The 13,552-nt window shown below is 36.0% G+C and overlaps 1 protein-coding gene across 32 annotated transcripts in view; it reads left to right on the top strand.

Moving 5' to 3' along the window:
* Positions 1 to 3,535: 3,535 nt before the first annotated feature.
* SPIN4 (spindlin family member 4) overlaps positions 3,536 to 13,552 on the top strand; it is a 287,004-nt gene continuing 276,987 nt past the window's right edge. For 25 of the 32 annotated variants that reach the window (XR_012429753.1, XR_012429761.1, XR_012429759.1 and 22 more), the window contains exon 1: positions 3,536 to 3,775. The gene's annotated coding sequence lies outside the window, so the exon portion shown is untranslated. Of the gene's footprint in view, positions 3,776 to 11,226; positions 11,336 to 13,552 lie in introns of all 32 variants that reach the window. The other 7 variants (XR_012429754.1, XR_012429745.1, XR_012429752.1 and 4 more) reach the window with 1 other exon arrangement.

Raw genomic sequence — 13,552 nt, 5'->3', positions numbered from 1 at the left:
CTTCTCAAAAGAAGGCATTTATGCAGCCAACAAACATATGAAAAAAAAGCTCATCGTAGCTGGTCATTAGAGAAATGCAAATCAAAACCACAATGAGATACCATCTCATGCCAGTTAGAATGGTGATCATTAAAAAGTCAGGAAACAACAGATGCTGGAGAGCATGTGGAGAAATAGAAACACTTTTACATTGTTAGTGGGAGTGTAAATTAGTTCAACCATTGTGGAAGACAGTGTGGGGATTCCTCAAGAATCTAGAACCAGAAACACCATTCGACCCAGCAATCCCATTACTGGGTATATAATCCATTCTACTATAAAGACACAGGTATACATATATTTATTGTAGCACTATTTACCATAGCAAAGACTTGGAACCAACCCAAATGCTCATCAATGATAGACCGGATAAATAACATGTGGCACATATACACCACAGAATACTATGTAGCCATAAAAGGATGAGTTCATGTCCTTTGCAGGAACACTGATGAAGCTGGAAGCCATCATTCCCAGCAAACTAACACGGGAACAGAAAACCAAACACCGCATGTTCTCACTCATAAGTGGGAGTTGAACAATGAGAACACATGGACACAGGGAAGGGAACATCAGACACCAGGGCCTGCCAGGGGGTGGGGGCAAATGGGAGGGAGAGCATTAGGACAAATACCTAACGCATGTGGGGCTTAAAACCTAGATGACAGATTGATAGGTTCAGCAAACCACCATGGCACATGTATACCTATGTAACAAACCTGCACATTCTGCACACGTATCCCATAACTTAAAGTAAAATTAAAAAAAAATTAAATCTACAAAACTATTACAATCCCAATTCTTTTGTTAGATCTAGCTAAAAAATGAAGTATGTGGATACATTACTTTTTTCTGGTTTTAATTTTTATCTGATTACTAGCTTAGTGAATCTTTCATACGTCTTTCAGAAGGGGGATAATTATCTTCCCTCGACCTTCTGGTTATCAGTCACACATGGATAGCTATCTAGGTATAATAGGCAAATATTCTGCTTTAGGACCACCTCACCCTACATGGTACCTACTTATTGTAGAAATGATTACACCGCCAAGAAATCAGGTCGGTCAAGTCCTTAGTTAACACCTACTACATGCCTTAGTGACTGCCTTGGGGCCTTTCTTTGCAGAAACCATTATAGGTTTAAACAAACTTGGGATTGTTTTACAAATTGTTAAACTTAACAGTGGTAACTTTTTCATTATGTTAATATTAGATGTGTTTCTCACTGAAAATTTTGATGGCTAAGGTTTTGCAAATTAATCTTGTATATAAAACAACATGAGGTAGAGAATAATTTAGTAATTCTAGGGTATTTTAGGTGATTAGTCATTTTTATCACTTTTGGAACAAAACTCACGAAAATGATTTTTAAAATGACTGATTTGTAGTTTATGAATTTGGGCTGAATTGGTTTGAGCAGAATCTTGCAAAGTTTTAAAGAAATATCCTCTAAACCCAATCATCTAGAAAGCCAAATCAATTGTGTAAACTTGCCTGTACTCTGTACAGATCAGAATACAGATTAATTAGAATGCCATAAAAATACTCAAAATAATATGTGACAGTCTGAGGATAATTCATCTATGGTTGGTGTGATGATTCCACGGTAACAGAGACCTAAAATCCTTTTATGTTGTTGCTCGAATGTCTAATTTAAGTACTGAACCCTGTCATTGTACTGTAAATGTAGCCATAGAGTGTGTAAATGTAACATATATCAATGAGTGTGTTTGTGTTCCAATAAAACTTTATTTTTGAAAATTGAAATTTAAGTTTTATATAATTTGTACATGTCATGAAATATTTGTTTCTTAATTTTTTTAACCACTTATATATGTAAAAATAATTATTTGCTCTCTGATCAAACAAAAACAGACAGTAGACAAGCTTTGGCCCTTGAGTTGTAGTTCACTGGCCCCAGCTCCAACTCTAGTAGCTCAGGTTATTATTTCCCTATCTTAGTTAGGCTGGATTACATTTTATGTTGTAAGCATACTTGTTCTAGATTTCTGAGGGGCTTACCCTTGTTTTCCAAGGACATTACAATCTTATCAGCTTCACAACACCATCATTGGACAAGATTTTCTTATTTGAAATACCTTGATGAAGTCTCAAGCCGTGGTCATGTATTTTACTTACTTCAGACTGAGACAGTAGTTTCGTGTGGGTTTACCTTTTAATTCTCCAATATTTTTTGTCTCTTATTACTAGTTTCAATCAATATTTATGTAGTACTTATGTGCCAGTCATTGTTGTAAGTTTATTTAATATGTTACTTTCTCACAACAAACCTATGAAATTAGTACTATTATCTCTATTTTACCTATGGGGAAACTGAGGCACAGAAGGCTTAAATAACTTGAGCTAATAACGCAGATAATAGATAGCAGAGCTAGGATCCAAATCTAGGCTGCGTGGATCCAGAGTCAGAGTCCACTTTGCCTTTCAAAACAACCTTGGTGTGTTGTTTTGTTAAATAAGAAATGTAGGAATGTTTCTCTCCAAACCCTGAAATATTATGTCAGCCACACAAGACACCTCCTTCTTGTACAGCTAAATTAGTATCACCAGTGTTCTTGGAGACCTAGGATTCCTGATTGAGGGATTCCTATGCTGCAATGTCTGTGTCCCATATTGTATTTATTTATCAAACAGATCTTCTCATTGCCAGACATTGTTTTAAATGCCTTATACACATTGACTTGCTTAATTTAATCTTTACAACAAGCAATTAACAGATGAAAAAGGTCGCATAACTTCGTAAAGGGCAGAGCCAGATTCCAACCAAGTTAACGTCTTCGATCGCTATTCTTAATCTTTCTGCAGAGTCTGAGTCTCTTTATTTCTTATCGGCATGGGTTTCTCTGTTTCTTGCTTCAGGGACTTTATGATTGGTCACAAGAAATTCTTGACCTTGGTTGGTTTTGACATGGCTGCAACATGCTCTGTCTTTCTGACAGGAATGCATAGCAGAATATCAGGTTCTCCTCAGCCCTGTGACAATCATAGTGCACATACGGCATAGATTTTGTTTTAAAAAATCTCTTTTGGTGTGTGTATTCTTCTTGTTTAAAGTCTGAATTGATATTTGCACACTGCTATAACCTCTCTCATGAAGCATTACCTATTTTCAAAGCTACATAAGGTGCTGTTGTAATCATACTGTTTTGTTGTATACATAATCTCTCTTTAAGTAGTCATCATTATTTATTTTCCTTTTGTTAGTTTAATTATAAAAACAACGCATACTCATTTTAAGAATCCTAATAATACAGATCTGTGTGTTGTTGGTGGTGAAAAGTCTCCAGTTTCTTTCATCCCTTTTCTTTATAATTTCCAGCATAATGTCATAGAAATAGATGAAACTCTCAGCGGGCTTATTCTGCATTCACTGACCATGGTGGTTTGAGGGTTAACTTTAAGAAGCACTCTGTCCTTTTCAGCTGACTGCTACATCCGGGAGAAAAGCGCTATTGCCTGGGAAACTAAGTCACGTGAGAACCTGAGGCCTCTAGGTGCCGGAACCTGACCTGAGCTGGGGCCCGTGCTTCCAGTGGGTGGTGGGGGGCCTGGTGTGCTGGCATCAGGTAAGCGGACTGCCTCGGCAAAGGCTTAAGGACAAGAGACCGGCAGCCTGAACTGGCTGGGGCATCCGGAAGGCTTAGATCTTGTTGCCAAGAGTTCAGACCGTGGCGAAGTGGAGAGTGACATGCAGTTGGATGGCGGTGACTGCGTGGTAAGTTGTATTTGAATACCTGGCAGGAGACAAGAAGTGGGGATGAGCTAGGACTCATCCTCCCTTTATTGAATAATTTGCCTTTTTCCAGAGGGAAGGAAGCCAGACCAGCTAGCAGGACGCCAGGGGTGCAGGGGTGGGAGTGCGGGAATGAGAATAGGTGTCTGGAACAGGACAGAGGGGGAGGGGAAGCCTGAGGCGCAAATTCTGTTTCCTTACATAGCTTTTTCTTCTCGTTTTTCTCCTTCTCTCTCACCCTCTATGTCCCCATTATTCTTGTTCTTTCTTTTCCTGGTTACGCATTTTTATTCCTCCAGAGCCTTAATTCGAATGTAAACATTTTGGCGCCTGATCCAGTTCTCTCTTAACTTTCCTGGTATTTGTGATTTCGTGTTTGGTAACATAATAGGACGACTATAGTTAACGATAATTTATTATATATTTCAAAATAACTAAAAACCGAAATTGAGATGATTCTAACACAAAGAAATGATAAATGCTTGAGATGATGGATATAACAACTACTCTGATTTGATTATTACACATTGTATGTTATAATCAAAATATCGCATGTACCCCATAAATATGTACAACTATTATGTATCCATAATAATTAAAACTTCAAAAACGTTAACCAAATGGCAAAAAATCAGAAGAAGTTATTCAAGTATGGTGAGGAAACGTTTAAAAAGTGACAGCTTCACTAATAAATGCACATGAAAAAACGGAGTAGCAGATTATGATTGACAACGGAATAAAAAGATTGTTTATGCCCTGTGTTGTGCAGAGTTTGGGGACACTGGCACTCAATTACAGTATTGTTAAGTGTGTAAATTAGTATAATCATTTATTGTTGGGCTATTTGGCATATGTAACAAAGTTGAAAACTTCTTAGTCTTTGACCTAGAAATTCTACCCTCAGGAAATTTTTTTCAACGGTTACTACTGAAAATACACACATGCATGCACATACATATATAATGTGTTAATTGCAGCATTCTTTGTAATAGCACACTTTGGAAATAATCTAAGTGCTCATCAATAGTGAACTGGTAAAATAAATTGTGGTATAACAATATGATTGGATAGAATACAGACCTTTTAAATGGCACTGATTTGGTGCCTGCGAAATAAGTTACAAAATAGGTTTTCTAGTAGTAGTCATAATATTATCAAATGTTTCTTTACAATATGTGTGAACACATACTTCTACATGAACAGAAAAAATACTGTAAGAAATTATGAACAAAACAACTAGCAATGAAAATCTCTGGGTAGTGGAATTGTAGCATTTGTTTTTCCTCCCCTCTTCTGCTTTCCTTCTCAACGTCCTTCCCCAACTTTCTCTCTTTCTTTTTTTCTTAAAGATCCATGTACATTTATTTCAACATTAATTTTTATACTCCAAATACCATTTACTTTCTTTTTTAAGGTATTACATATTAAGCAATACACAAGATTGTAAAGAAAAATTCAACCAATACCATTGTTGCCTTAGCTCAGTTTAACAAGTAAAAATTTGATCAATACAGCTGAGATCTTCTGTGTAACCTTCCTTAATTTCATTACTCCAATCATGAATTTGGTGTTTATTTTTTTATGAATAATTTTTTAATTTTTTTACCACATGTACATTTATATCTCAGAAATATATAGTATTATTTTACTTCCTTTAAAGTCTAATATAAATGGTATACTGTATATATTCTTCTCAACTTGTTTTTAGTCAAAATATGGTTGTGAGCTTTATGTTGATAACTTTTATTAACAGTTAATTTATTTTCCCTACTGTATTGTTTCTAATGTATACCTCTACCACAATTTATTTTTCCATTTTATGAATGACCACTTTGGTTATTTCAGTTTTTAGTACGTGTATTTATGTTAATGGACATTGTAATACATTTCCTTGCTCTATGAATTAAATGATGGATTACTTTGGAAAAGTTATTTCACTTTTTTTTTGAGACAACGTCTCACTCTGTCACCCAGGCTGAAGTGCAGTGGCACAATCTCTGCTCACTTCAACCTCTGCCTCCCAGACTCAAGCAGTCCTCTCACTTCAGCCTCCTGAGTAGCTGGGACTACAGGCACCTGCCACCATGCCTGACTAATTTTTGTATGTTTTTGCTGAGACGGGGTTTCACCATGTTGCCAAGGCTGATCTCAAAATTCTGAGCTCAAGTGATCCACGTGCCTCGGCCTCCTAAAGTGCTGTATGACAGGTGTGAGCCACTATGCCAGACCTAGCAATACTTCTATTTTATCAGTTGTAAAATGGGAATAATGGCTACCTAATTCTCAGGATATTGTGAGGCATGAATGAAGAAGCTGTGTAAAGAGTTTGAAATAAATTAACTTTCAATGATTGCACTCCTTTCCCATCTTCCTGTCATAAAAGAGATGACTTTGGCCTAAACCGAAAAGCATAACTAGCATACATATTTTTAATTTTTTAATTTTATGTATACATAATAGTTGTATGTGTTCATGAGGTAAATGTGATATTTTGATACAAGCATGAATTGAATAATGATCAAATCTGGGTAACTGGGATACCCATCACCTCAATCAACTATTATTTCTTTGTATTAGGAGCATTCCAATCTATTCTTCTGCTTATTTTGAAATGTACAATAAATTGTTGTTAACGATAATGGCCCAATTGTACTACTGAACACTAGACTAGATCTTCCTTCTATCTAACTGTATTTTTGTTCCCATTAACCACCTGTCTTTATCTCCACCTACCCAACTAAAATTCCCAGCCTTTGGTAACCACCATTCTATTCATTACCTCCATAAGGTGAATATTTTAGTTTCCATATATGAGTGAGAACATGTGACATTTGTCTCTGTTTGCCTGGCTTATTTCACTTAGCATAATTTCCTCCAGTTCCAGATATGCTATTGTAAATGACAGGATTCAATTATTTTTTGTGGTTCAATAATATTTCATTGTGTATATATGCCATATTTTCTATATCCGTTCATCCACTGATGAGCACCTAGGTTGATTACATATCTTTGGTATTATAAATAGTGCTGCAATAAACCTGGGAGTGCAACTATCTGTTCAATAGCTAGCATAGAGATCTTTTGAAAAAGTACAGGCAAGAAATAGCCTGTACCCAATGATGTTATTTATGGGCTTTATTGTTTTGTGCAGTGAGTTGTGGTATTAGAAGAAGCGTATCTAGTTTACTACATATATTGTTTAGTTTTCTGAGCCCTTACTTTACCTTCCATGTTAGCATCAGAGAAGATATATTTCCAAAATTACAAGATACCACAGAACTAAGATAATGAAGGAACTATTGTGTACAATCTTTCAGTGGGTGCTAGGTGATCTGATTCCCATTACTATCCCATAGCATCTTGGGTAAATTATTTCACCTCTGATCAATGATTGGTATCATTGTAGTTGCTAAGGTTCTGTTTTGTTGATGTCTTAGTTTGTTTGGGCTGCTATAATTAAATACCACAAACTGAATGACTTATAAGGAACAGAAATTTATTTTTCACAGTTCTGGAGGTTGGGAAGTCCAAGATCAAGGTAGTGGCAGATTTGGTGTCAGGTAGAGGAAGTTCTAATTAGCTCTCAGAATCAAAGGAGTGAATACCCAAGCAGGAATAGGGCCCTTCTTTGTTTAAGCATGTTAGCAGCAATAATTTTCTACATTTTCTTTCTAAAGTGCTGCTATTAACATGATTTCTCTCTTTGTGTCTCCAAGTTTTAAATTTCTAGTGAAGAGATTCTGATTGCCTAGCTTGAGTCACAGGTGGCTGTGAAGGCAGGTTAAATAACGTAGACATAACCAGTAGGTAATCCTTATGAGCCAGGAAGCCATCCTAATTGTTGTCTAGCAGCATCTACTGTTCTACTCACCATTTTTTGAGATGAATATATGTCAATTTTATTACCAGATGAAATATAATAATAAATTATTTCTGAAGTAGTGTATATGTGGTGGCACACATACGAAATGTTTTTCTTCATTTCTTTCCTCATCTTAAAAATACATCTTTAAGGTACATAATAAACTATTTAAAAAATTTTTAGGTTGCCAGTCACAAGGTGCCTTTTAGTAAGGTACACAATACCTTCTATGAAATATTTTTGCCAGAAAAGTTCACTCAAATCTGATCAAGCCTCTAAATTTAATAATTTATGGGAAATGCAAAGCACAGAATTACATGACAAATGACATCATTGAATGCAGTTAGAAAAATCCAGCCTGTGGGAAACTCTGCAATGCAGATACGGGTTTTTAAAACAAATACATTTAAATAAAAAAAAGACAGACAGGAATTGGAGTAGTCCAGAACACCTACAGATTAAAAAAGAATTAAGAAACATATCAACCACTTGCAATGTATAGAGCTTATCTTGATCCTGATTTAAGCAAGCATATTTTTAAAGACAGATAAGACATTGCTGGTACCAATGCAAGCTAGTATAATGCTTTTGAAAACATTGCTTCTAGGTCCTCTCAGAGAACAAAACTAGGAAATATATGCATGTATACACCCATGCAAATATCCACATCTACATTTATTTTTACATGTATCCTATCTATACCTAACAAATGATACGGCTTTATCGTTTGGCTTACCAATCCCATTTCTAGAAGTTTTCCCTGTAGATATACTTTCAACAATACAATACAACAGTGAATATGCACAGTGAATATGCAACATTATTTATATTTGCAAAATGTTGAAAACAACATAAATACCCATATACACTGTGACACATTCGTACAGTGTGGTAGCATGAAGCTGTAAAAAAGAAAATGGAAGATCATTATGAGCTAATATGGAGTAATTTCTGGAATATATCATAAATTAAAAGTGTTAAAGGCAAAAGAATACCTGTAATATGTTATCCTTCATGTGATGAAGGAGGTGTAAAATATACATATATATCTGCTTAATTGTGCAAAAGAAATACAGGAAGCCAGAGACTTAATGAGAGGCTACCAGTAGTTAGTGTGTATGGGATGCAAAGAATGAGAGAATGAGAAGGGGATGGTAGAAATGAGGGGGAGCAACAGTTCTGTGAATATACTTTTTTGTGTAGCCGTAACACTTAGAGCCATGAGACTGTTTCACATACCCTCCAAAAATAAATAATTAAAATTAACCATGATTTTGCAAGAAACAAAAGTTCAATGCAATTCATTACAAGTGAACCTAGCTATATTACAAATGAGTAATATAACCACACTGAAGGGAGTGGGGAAGAAAAAAAGTAAGCTAACCTAAGTAACTATGGAAAGTACTATTGAAAATGCATACTGTAAGGCTAAAGAAAAAAATAAATGTACACAGCAGTTGTACTCTAGTGAAGAAAGTTGTTTTTTACAATGGTGTGTGTTAACAATTTTATAATTACTTAATGGGTATATTAGGACTGAACAAATGTTGTGAGTAATAAGAGGTTTCATAAAAGGAGTTACAAACAAGGGAAAGGGAGAAGGCTGAAATGAACTATGTGAATTAGAATCAGAGATATCAGTATAAATGTGTGTATGTATGTATATGTTGTATATATGTATATATAAATATAAATGTAAGAACATTATCAATATGTAAATATGTATATATTAATATATACACACGTGCACACATAAGGATAGATACAGAAATAAATGTAGATGTGGATATTTGTGTGGGTGTATACATACATATATTTCCTAGCTTTGTTAACTGAGAGGACCTAGAAACAATGACAAAACATTAGCTGTGATCATACTTAATGCCTGGATTGTGGTTTCTAAATTTTTTTTACAATAAAAATAATTAGGGCTTTTTGGAGTCACAGTTGATTTCAAGCCTGGGGCAGGGAACAAAACAAGAGTAGCCAGAAACATCTTATGTTGCCAAAACGTGAGGAAGGATCAATAAATGATGGGGGCATGTTGAAAAGACAGGGACAAAGCTTGAAGGAGCTCCCAGTCAACAAATCTGTGATAATTTGAACAAAAAAGTAAATAGTAATAGTCTTGGATTATAATATAATAGATACCCATAAATCTAGAGTCATATAAATAAATAAATGAATAATAAAGTTAAGATTTGGGAAACAGCTCTTCTTGCAGATGAATTTCAATTAAAATGTACAAAAGTGGCCGGGCGCAGTGGCTCACGCCTGTAATCCCAGCACTTTGGGAGGCCGAGGCGGGTGGATCACGAGGTCAGGAGATCGAGACCATCCTGGCTAACACGGTGAAACCCGTCTCTACTAAAAACACAAAAAATTAGCCGGGTGTGGCGGTGGGCGCCTGTAGTCCCAGCTACTTGGGAGGCTGAGGCAGGAGAATGGCGTGAACCCGGGAGGCGGAGCTTGCAGTGAGCCAAGATCATGCCACTGCACTCCAGCCTGGGCGACAGAGCGAGACTCCGTCTCAAAAAAAAAAAAAAAGCACATAAGTGATGGAAATAGCTACCATTAAGCACAAACCACAGCAACATTTTTTACAGACAAGAATCATCAATGGATGCTAAAATTAGTGGGTGGAAAGATGAGACAAAGGGTATCTGTGTAATCTCAGACTGTCTCCCCACAAGATACGTATTAATTGCAAGGAAAATATAGTAACTTTACAATGGAGAAACCTGGCAGAAACCACTTTAAACCAAATTATTAAAGTCATCGTCACCAGTCACCAATAAAAGACATGTGAACCTTGTGCGCCTTCTGATACTATGCACCGAGAAGGAAATAACATCACCTCCGTGGTGTTCTTGCCAAAATTAACTCATGAGGCAACACCACTGTTTATTTATTTTTACAAAGACATTGTGAAAATAACTACTTGGTATACCATACTACTTTAGAGTGTCAAGGTCATGAAAGATATAGAAAGACTGAGGGGCTGTCATTGACTGGAGGAGACTAACGAGGTATGACAGCTGAAAGCAATATGGGATCCCGGTTTGCAATTGAACCATAGAAAGGAAATCAGTGGGAAAACTGCTGAAATTCTAATAAGATTTGTAGATCAGTTAATAGTACTGTTTCAATGTTAATTTCCTGATTTAAATAGTATTTTAAATTATGATCCTACAGATAATATTAGGAGAAGCAGAAAAGAGTATTCAAGAAAGTTCTGCACTTTTTTACAAATTTTTTGTAATTTTCACCTAAGACAAATTTTCTCAATATTGACAGATTAAAAAATGAGACAATTGGGAATATCTGAACACTGGATATGTTATGGTATTAAATAATTATTAAATTTTACCTGAGGTAATAGGATCATGGTTTTTAAAATAATTGTCTTTAGAGATTAATTCAGAAATATTTACATATGGTATAATATGAAGCATGGAATTTGCTTGGAAATAAGAAGTGTTGGCTAATGGGTCCAGGAATAGATGAATTAATAATTGTTGAAGCTCAGTAATGGGCATATGGGGGAGTTCATGAATATTATTCTCTCTAGTTTTGTATGAGTTCAAGACTTCCTACAATATGTTGAAAAACTAATTCAATGTAGAAGACTGGAAAATTGCAGAAGAATAAAACTAAAAAACCATCTGTAAATCATCCAGGTATTTATAATCAGTGTTACATTTTGATGTGTGTGGTGTATGCATGGGGGATTGGTGCTCAACATTTGTTCAACCTTCTTACTATAACTTCATGCACTTCAGGAAAAGGAGTTAAAAGTACAAACTCAAGTCAGATTCCCTGGGTGAGTGTCCCATTATTGTCATTTACTAAATGTCTGTTGTTGAATAGTTCTCTGAATCTTTTTTTTTTTTTTTTTCATTTCAAACAAAGGATCGTTTGTGTTTCCCTTTCTTTTTTTTTTTAATTTATTTATTATTATTATAATTTAAGTTGTAGGATACATGTGCATAACGTGCAGGTTTGTTACATATGTATACTTGTGCCATGTTGGTGTGCTGCACCCATCAACTCATCATTTACATCAGGTATAACTCCCAATGCAATCCCTCCCCCCTCCCCCCTCCCCATGATAGGCCCCTGTGTGTGATGTTCCCCTTCCTGAGTCCAAGTGATCTTATTGTTCAGTTCCCACCTATGAGTGAGAACATGCGGTGTTTGGTTTTCTGTTCTTGTGATAGTTTGCTAAGAATGATGGTTTCCAGCTGCATCCATGTCCCTACAAAGGATGCAAACTCATCCTTTTTGATGGCTGCATAGTATTCCATGGTGTATATGTGCCACATTTTCTTAATCCAATCTGTCACTGATGGACATTTGGGTTGATTCCAAGTCTTTGCTATTGTGAATAGTGCTGCAATAAACATACGTGTGCATGTGTCTTTATAGCAGCATAATTTATAATCCTTTGGGTATATACCCAGTAATGGGATGGCTGGGTCATATGGTACATCTAGTTCTAGATCCTTGAGGAATCGCCATACTGTTTTCCATAATGATTGAACTAGTTTACAATCCCACCAACAGTGTAAAAGTGTTCCTATTTCTCCACATCCTCTCCAGCACCTGTTGTTTCCTGACTTTTTAATGATCGCCATTCTAACTGGTGTGAGATGGTATCTCATTGTGGTTTTGATTTGCATTTCTCTGATGGCCAGTGATGATGAGCATTTTTTCATGTGTCTGTTGGCTGTATCAATGTCTTCTTTTGAGAAATGTCTGTTCATATCCTTTGCCAACTTTTTGATGGGGTTGTTTGTTTTTTTCTTGTAAATTTGTTTGAGTTCTTTGTAGGTTCTGGATATTAGCCCTTTGTCAGATGAGTAGATTGCAAAAATTTTCTCCCATTCTGTAGGTTGCCTGTTCACTCTGATGGTAGTTTCTTTTGCTGTGCAGAAGCTCTTCAGTTTAATGAGATCCCATTTGTCAATTTTGGCTTTTGCTGCCGTTGCTTTTGGTGTTTTAGACATGAAGTCTTTGCCCATGCCTATGTCCTGAATGGTACTACCTAGGTTTTCCTCTAGGATTTTTATGGTATTAGGTCTAACATTTAAGTCTCTAATCCATCTTGAATTAATTTTCGTATAAGGAGTAAGGAAAGGATCCAGTTTCAGCTTTCTACTTATGGCTAGTCAATTTTCCCAGCACCATTTATTAAATAGGGAATCCTTTCCCCATTTCTTGTTTCTCTCAGGTTTGTCAAAGATCAGATGGCTGTAGATGTGTGGTATTATTTCTGAGGACTGTGTTCTGTTCCATTGGTCTATATCTCTGTTTTGGTACCAGTACCATGCTGTTTTGTTTACTGTAGCCTTGTAGTATAGTTTGAAGTCAGGTAGCGTGATGCCTCCAGCTTTGTTCTTTTGACTTAGGATTGTCTTGGAGATGCGGGCTCTTTTTTGGTTCCATATGAACTTTAAAGCAGTTTTTTCCAATTCTGTGAAGAAACTCATTGGTAGCTTGATGGGGATGGCATTGAATCTATAAATTACCTTGGGCAGTATGGCCATTTTCATGATATTGATTCTTCCTATCCATGAGCATGGTATGTTCTTCCATTTGTTTGTGTCCTCTTTTATTTCACTGAGCAGTGGTTTGTAGTTCTCCTTGAAGAGGTCCTTTACATCCCTTGTAAGTTGGATTCCTAGGTATTTTATTCTCTTTGAAGCAATTGTGAATGGAAGTTCATTCCTGATTTGGCTCTCTGTTTGTCTGTTACTGGTGTATAAGAATGCTTGTGATTTTTGCACATTAATTTTGTATCCTGAGACTTTGCTGAAGTTGCTTATCAGCTTAAGGACATTTTGGGCTGAGACAATGGGGTTTTCTAAATATACAATCATGTCATCTGCAAACAG

The sequence above is a fragment of the Macaca fascicularis genome, chromosome X (assembly GCF_037993035.2).
Source record: "Macaca fascicularis isolate 582-1 chromosome X, T2T-MFA8v1.1".
Classification (NCBI taxonomy): domain Eukaryota; kingdom Metazoa; phylum Chordata; class Mammalia; order Primates; family Cercopithecidae; genus Macaca; species Macaca fascicularis.
Note: the sequence above shows the minus strand (reverse complement) of the source record. Positions and strands in the feature narration are given on the sequence as shown.